General features: G+C 38.1%; 1 long non-coding RNA gene across 3 annotated transcripts; it reads right to left on the bottom strand.

The window, feature by feature from the left end:
• Positions 1–4064: 4064 nt before the first annotated feature.
• Positions 4065–5857, bottom strand: LOC133816406 (uncharacterized). Of its 3 annotated transcripts, none has more exons than XR_009885214.1 (4): positions 5641–5857; positions 5478–5559; positions 5027–5167; positions 4065–4391 (listed from the first exon to the last, which is right to left on the bottom strand). It is a non-coding gene; the product is annotated as an uncharacterized LOC133816406 (long non-coding RNA). The 3 variants fall into 3 exon arrangements; XR_009885215.1 differs by having other exon boundaries at positions 4065–4394; positions 5482–5559; XR_009885213.1 differs by having other exon boundaries at positions 5482–5559.
• Positions 5858–7678: the final 1821 nt, after the last annotated feature.

The raw sequence follows: 7678 nt of genomic DNA, 5'->3' as shown, positions 1-7678 counted from the left end.
CCCTCATCCTACTGTACGCGTTAAAGGGGTTGTTTTCCCTCCAAGCTTGAGCTCGGTTAGGTGGGACATTCCCATTGTCGTGTACGATAGAAGAATCTCCCTCGTACTGAGTGTAACTCACATCATCATGATGAGCTGGATACCTCCTTTGTGAATTTAAATGATCACGCAGGTCGGGATGTGGATCAGAACGAAGACTTTGTGAGGAACTCAAATGATTTTTCAGGTCACTTTCAGACTTGCCTTTACGCTGGTTCTCCATCCTGTAACTTCCCTTAGCGAAACTTACAACCTGCGGCTGAGATCGAGGACCTAGATTAATAGCGCGAGGTCGTGGGACATAGATGTCCTCTGAGGGAGGAGGATTTCTCCTGCTATCCCTTTGAACTAGAGCGTTCCTCTGTGGGTGAGGTGATGTTGGATGTCTAATCGGTGACGGCGGGTGTCTTATCTGTGAGGCTATCCTCGTTCCATCAAGGCGCACTAGGTTAGCCTACCTCGGTTCTGCCTCAATCTCTCGGGTCCTTTGTGCCGGAGGTTCTGATCGTGGCACGGATGGATTTGCTAGGGTGTTTTTCCTCCTTGAATTGGTCCCAGTTCGCCCTGGGTTATTATGAACATTCCTTGGAATCTTCTCAGAAGGCACAGAGCTAGGGATCGCAGTTCTGACCAATCGACTAACATGGAGCCGATGGTTCCTATGAGGATTAGCAAGTTGAGTACCCCAATGATTTCGCTTGGAGGGTACGAAGCCCAGAGTTGCAGTCCTAACAAAACGACTGGGATTGGGTTGGTTATTCTCGTGGGATCTATGGAACCCACTTAGCCTTTTTTCAATGTTAACATCAATTACAAGAGGGGGTAACCAAGCCAGGACATCTTCGATCTGCTTGTTAGCCCTAGTGAGATGGCTCCTTAATTGGGCATTCTCCATCTCGAAGGCTATCAGATACCCCGGATTGGGATTTGGTGGGCGTTATGCAGAACTTCCAGTATCTTCTTGGCCCACATGCTGCTTCCCAGGGCGTTGCTGAGTGTTTGGGCCTTTTCCAGCGGAAACAGCCGTATGATGCGCCTATTGATCACTAGGTTGCTCCATTTCATTACCATGCATAGACCCGGTGACCACCATGATAAATGTTGAGTGAAACTTTGCGTAGGGGATTAAGCATTAATAAACTCTCAACGAAAGCACCAATTTGTTGACGAGATTTTTTGCCAACAGTGAATTAATAAACCTGACAATAGGGATATTAGTGCACTCTTACTTGTTGACGCGGTTTTTCGCCAATAGTGGATTAAGAAATCCGATAACAGAGAGATTAGTGCTCTTTTCTAAATCATAATTAATTAAACGAACAAATTCTCACTCTCACACTTTTACGTGGTTCAGTGGTTAAAATCCACCTATTCCACGAGACAATATTATTAATCTCTTACAATTTCTGCAGAGTTTCTGTATCTCAAAAAGCAGTCTCTTTCCCTGTCCATTATCACTTGTATTTATACTGGAAATTCATGGACATGTTTGGGTAACCGCGTGCATAATTATGGCACATAATCAATTAGAATAAATTCTCATTTACATAGGGATATGATTGCCTCACTACCATAAAGAATGCTTTTTAGAGCCCACGGGACGCGAGCCTTCTATTTGAGTCTTAAAAAGTGAGATATTTTAGGGCTCGCAATGTGTGTCCTAAAAAATCTCGTTAAGTGCATTTAAGTAAAGTTTTTAGGGTTCTCTTCGCATGTCCTAAAAGAATGTTTCTAAGGCTTGCAATGCATATCCTAAAAAATCACGTTGAGTGTCTTTAAATAAAGATTTTAGGTCTCTCTTCACGTGCCCTCAAAAGTTAATTTCTTTTTTAAAACTCGGCTAAATTTTTTATTTTGATTTAAAAAATTTATCGCATTGAGTGTCCAAAATGTATTATATATATGTTAGATTCTAAAATTTCAAAAGAAAATACTACAAAAACACAAAAAAAAATATATATATTCAAAAGAAATTTAAATTTCTCATTAACATGTATTGTAAGCTAGCTTATAACATCTTTCATTTTGCTCTAACCAATTGTAAAAATGACATAGGCCATTCTTCTCAAACTTCGTCAATTTCTTTAGTATATGATTTGTTAGAGGTGAACTGAAAAAAATAATGAAACAAAATTTTAATTAGAATTATATTAGTATTAATAAATTCAAAGCATATAGAAAAATTATAATATATTTATATTATGTAGTTGTATATTCATTGTTACCAGTTTCGACAAGAAATGTTTGATATGAGGGGCATTTATAAATCATAAACACATTATTTTATAATTCTTAAATAATTAGTAATAAATATATATAATCCTACAATCTTTAAAATTCTATAATCTTTTCTTTAAAATCTTATTCCATGGATCCTATTTCCTTCTTCTCTAATATTTACTCTTTGATCCTTTTCATCAACCCAACAATGAAAATTACAGTTAGAAATTTCTACAAGTATGTGTTTTGATGGTAACTTTTCAAAAGCTAGATAGCACTATCATTTTTTTGTTAACTAGTGCCATATTTTAATGAGAAAACAAAACTAAAATCAAACACTTATTTTTTCCAATAAAAATATATTCTTCAATGCTATCAAAAATAAAATGAGAATTTTTTTTTTGAAGAATTAAACAACCACAACAAAAATAACTCAAAATATATAGTTTATTTTTATTTTTTTACATAATACATTTATGAGAAGGGGAACTTAAATCACATGACACTCAAACTCAACCAATTGACCTAGCCTCAAGAGGCTTAAATTTCTCATTTCTGACAATTATTTCAAAGACATTATTTGCTATTGCCAATTTTTCTAAATAAGAAGAATATGTAAATGCCATCCAATTTACAGATTATAGGTCTATATATAGGTAGGAAAACTGATTATCAAAGAATTTCTAGGACCTAGATATAGAATCCTACTTTTTCTCATTATTACAGGAGACCTAAATGACCAACATAGGATGCATTTCCAAAGTGTAATTATTGGCAGTCAAATGCATTCATCAAGAATGCCATGCAAAGATGGTATTGGTTGACAAACAAGGATGCCACATCATTGCCATTATGAGTCACCTACGTGATTAAGGGATAATACAGGATGCCTCAACACTCTGACAGACTATTTTCATAATGTTTGCAGAAGACAAACATAACAATTCTTAGAGTGTCAGTGTAATGATAGTTTAATAGTTAATACAACCAAGGTTTTAAAAGGCGAAATCGCGAGGCGAGGCGTTTTCTCTTAGTACCGCAAGGCGTAAGCCTCGAGGCGCAACGAGGCGTACGCCTCAACTATAAGAACAAATAAAATTTAAAAAATATAATAAAATTCATAAAATATCCTAAAATTCATGAAATTTCATAAAATTCATAGAATTCATAACAAAGAACACATAAGTCCATATCAAAGTCATAAAAGTACTAGTTATATAAGTCTTAAAATCATATAGATAAAATGCATTAATCGGTAGATGCTGCTGTGAGATGATGGTAGAGAAGAAAAGTGTGAGGGAGAGAGCATAAAATGCATAAAATGAGTGAGGGGTGAGCTTCTTGCGTGAAAAGGAGAGAAATGAAGAGTGTGAGGGAGAGCTGAGATGAGATGATGGAGAGATGCTGCTGTGAGATGATGGAGAGGGGAGAAATTAGAGGAGATGCTGCTGTGAGATGATGGTAGAGAAGAAAAGAAGGGATTGCCGTGAGAAGGTTAGGAAGAAATTAGGTTTTTTTTAAACTTAAAATCTAATAAAATAAGCCCAAACTTTAAGCCCAAAACACTCTTTTAAGAAAGCCCCATGTGTGAGGCAATAAAACAGCCAAAAAGTGCAGAAACATGAGGCATACGCCTCAGCCCGCCTCGCCTCAGAATCGTCCGCCTCAGTCCGCCTCACTCATGTGAGGCGTGCGCCTCACTGCCACTCTATGAGGCGGCGCCTCAGAGGCGTTTTTTTACCGCCTCGCCTCAAGGCGCGCCTCGAGGCGTACGCCTTAACCGTTTTTTTAAAACCATGAATACAACTATTTCTATTACATTTGTGTTTTAAAAAAGTATGATTCTAATCTAATTAATAGCAGCAATAGCAACATTGAAAACAAGAAGAAAAGAAAATGTACACACATACCATTCTCAATCTTCATTACACTTTGAAGCATTTTATCCATCTTTGTTTTCATATCATGACTATCATCCATGCTTGGAGCTACAAGGGTCAGCTCCCTATAGATATCACGAACAAACTTGCATATCTTCTGTACATAGTCAGTTTCACCATCTGATATTCGACCAATCGCCAGCCGCATCAACTCTCCAGTCAAATTAGCATGTCGCAAATGAATACCCAATACTACTTTTCAAAGTACGTTCATGAATCATGCGAGTGCATTAAAGGATGTTATGTGCATAAGTCAACCCACAAACATTATAGTAATATGCAAGTTGAATGTCAAAAATTTGATAGTTGTGCTACATAAATCATGTTTTGTATGTGCATGTATAATGTGCATATGAACGTATGAGTATAGGCTCGAGGAATCTATTTTCAATTCAATTTTCAACTGCATTTCAAAGCAGTCCTACTTATTCTTAAAAGCAAATCTCGACTAATCAATTTGATTACTTTGACAATAATATAAAGCCATGATGAATTCCATTAAATTGGTTCTCTACCTATATAGGTTCGTGTGCACCACTAAAACTATTGATGTACTTCACTGACAAAATATATTGCAATTGGAGTTTAAAATGTAAGCAATTACCCCCAAAAGATAGTAAATAACGTTGATTTGCAAAGGCTGAAGGGATGGATCACTAAGAGGCAATAAAGTAGCATTTATCTCATCAAGATCCAAGAGTTCCCATTCTACAAAACCTATAGAATGCTGCAGCTTCAATATATTGTTGTACATGTTAAAAGGTAGGAACAAATAAGTCACTCATACTGGTAATTAATAGGCATAACAAATGAGAATAAGAGGTTACCCTAGGTAAGATGCTCGTCTTAGCTTCCAAAAGTCAGCCCGTTGCATTTCTTTTATCAGTCGAGAAATATATTGTTTTGTCACAGCTACTAAATCATTTTCTGCTTTTTCCAGAACCTCCTCTTTGTTGTATTTACCAAGTCTATTATAAAATCACAAAACCAAGAGCTCAGTACTCGCCAGAAACATCAAGAGGTAAGAATGCAAAGATAGAGTGTCCATGTCTAAATCAAACCAATACTAAACAATGATAACATCAAATCTATCTTAACAAATAACATCAAAACATGGATTACAAATTATAACAAGAAGATTTGGCTCATTCAAATTTGCTTCCTTCAATTTAAACTCCACTAGCTCAAGAAGCTTCATTACATTACACACCATTAAAATCAACAGAATAAGAAAGCAAAACACTATAGAGGAATAAGAACAAACTGAAGACAACTTACTTACTTCCCTAACAGAAGTCTTACTGTGTGCATTTATAGGAATACAATCTTGTTGGAACGATTCCAAATGACGAACCCATTTCTACATAAATGAAGTCCAATAAACAGAAATAACAACAATGGATAATAGATAAATAAATAAAAAATGAAAATGATTACCGACATGATATTGGGATTGGCAAGGTCCTTCTTATTGAGAGCAATAACGTATCGTTTGGAAGAGAGGTGAGATTGAAGGTCCTGGTTGGCACCACTTGCAGACGTCGCCAAGAATAACTCAGCCGAGCCCCTGCGTCGTCGTCGCCAAGAAGAACCCAGTCGAGCCCCTGCGTCGCCGTCGTCTCCTCCTTTCCTTCTGTGCTGAAAAAAGTTGAACCCTAATCCTTTGCTAAAAGCCCCAATTCGAATGCCTCGTCAGAAAATATATATATATGCGTCTCTTATCCTTTTTAATTAAAAGTTTTGAGGGCATGCTCAAGCTTTGTCAGGACTCACATATTTTATTAGGACTCTTATTGCGCATCTTAAAATGTATTTTTTCAAAAACTCTTAGTGAGTATCCTAAAAAGGTGACCCGTAAGGGGAATTTTGTAGTAGTGCCTAAGAAATTTTCATCTGTTATCTCGGATAATAAATGTATAATAAAATATGGACATTAATGAGCATATACGGAATCTCCGAGTCTTTTGGGATCCTTCATTGTGCATCATGATCAGGTTTCTGCAAGCTGAACACTTTCCTTGAGCTAGATGTCGAAGGGCTAACGAACTTGGATACGGACCAGTCCCAGAGTATCCCAAAGGCGTTCTAACCATCACATATCTCGAACTAGGTTATTGCCCAAAAAGGTGATCTGAAGATTATTTGGTTGTGACAGTACCACGTTTAACTCGAGTTGCTCACGTCAGAGTTAACTAGAAGTCCTGCTTGTATGCTTTCTTCAGGTGTTTGTTTGCCAGCTGTACCCCCATGTTGAGTGATTCAGTTCGTGCTTATTTTGGGGTACAACATTTGCCCCCCAAGCTCCTGCTCATGTATGACGTCACTTCTGGCATGCACAGTAGGGGCTTTTAGGCTTCTGTTATGTGAAATCATGCCCACCCACTACTCAAGTGTTGAACACGTGGTCGTCTATAATAGTTTCATGTTTGAGTTTCGAGGACTGTGAGAACTGTTCTGTCAAATTTTTGACAAGCCAAAAACGCAATACTAGGCTTTGTTAGAAATGATGTGCGTAAGAAATGGGTAGATTTTTGGGTTTTGAAAGGGTATGACATATGATTAAGCATATGGGTTGCTTGTTTATGCGTAGTAACTTTAAGGGTTTTTTGGTTCAGTTCTAGGTAACTTAAGGGTTATGATTCCCTGAGTGGTTTCACATTAAACCGCCTTCGAAAAAGGTAGTGGGTCTGACACACGAATCCCAAAGTGTAAGGATATTTCCCGAGTTTATAGCGTGTGGCTTAGGACTGCGCGTGGAAACACGCGTTGGTGCTAGGATATAGCTTAGCTCACATAGATTTTGGGTAAAATAAACCTCATTCAAATGAGTCATCGTACATTTATCACCGTATCTAGGCTTTGTTTTAGGTCGCTACTAATTAGGCCGCTTTATCATCAAGCAAGCTAGATCAAGGCCCAACAAAATAAAAAAGTTGCAGGCTCTTCTTTTGATAGCAAAAATAAGGGCAAGCAGGTCGTGTCTGAAACCCTTATTCCCCACTTCGGCCTAGTGGTGGACAAGGAGAACGTAGTCGACCCTAACGCCTTTTTGAGGCTGAGCGCATCGTGTCTCGAATAACGACTCAAAACAAACTGAAAAAGATTTTGCAAAGCCACGGGATTGAAATGGGACCCGATGGCCTTATTGCACGACCTCCGCTGGAAGGAGAGCGGAGATGCGCCCCCTTCAGGATGATTTCGGGGCCTGGAGTGATGAGCATCTGAAAGTAGGTGCTTTCCTCCCTTTGGACTAGTACTTCGTAGACGTTTTAAACTACGTCGAACTGGCTCCATTCTAGCTCCGCCCAAACTCATATCGACTTTTGGTGGGGTTGAAATATTTATTTTTGAAGCACGAGTGGGAGGTCCCCACCCCGACCGACATTATGTATTTCTTCTGGCTCAAATCCAACGCTAAGCAGAAAGGGCGAGGTGATGGTTTCTACTACCTCACTCGATTTCCCAACACAGCTGTTGTG

This window comes from Humulus lupulus, chromosome 2 (genome assembly GCF_963169125.1).
Source record: "Humulus lupulus chromosome 2, drHumLupu1.1, whole genome shotgun sequence".
NCBI classification, from domain to species: domain Eukaryota; kingdom Viridiplantae; phylum Streptophyta; class Magnoliopsida; order Rosales; family Cannabaceae; genus Humulus; species Humulus lupulus.
This window is presented reverse-complemented; position numbering and strand designations above follow the sequence as displayed.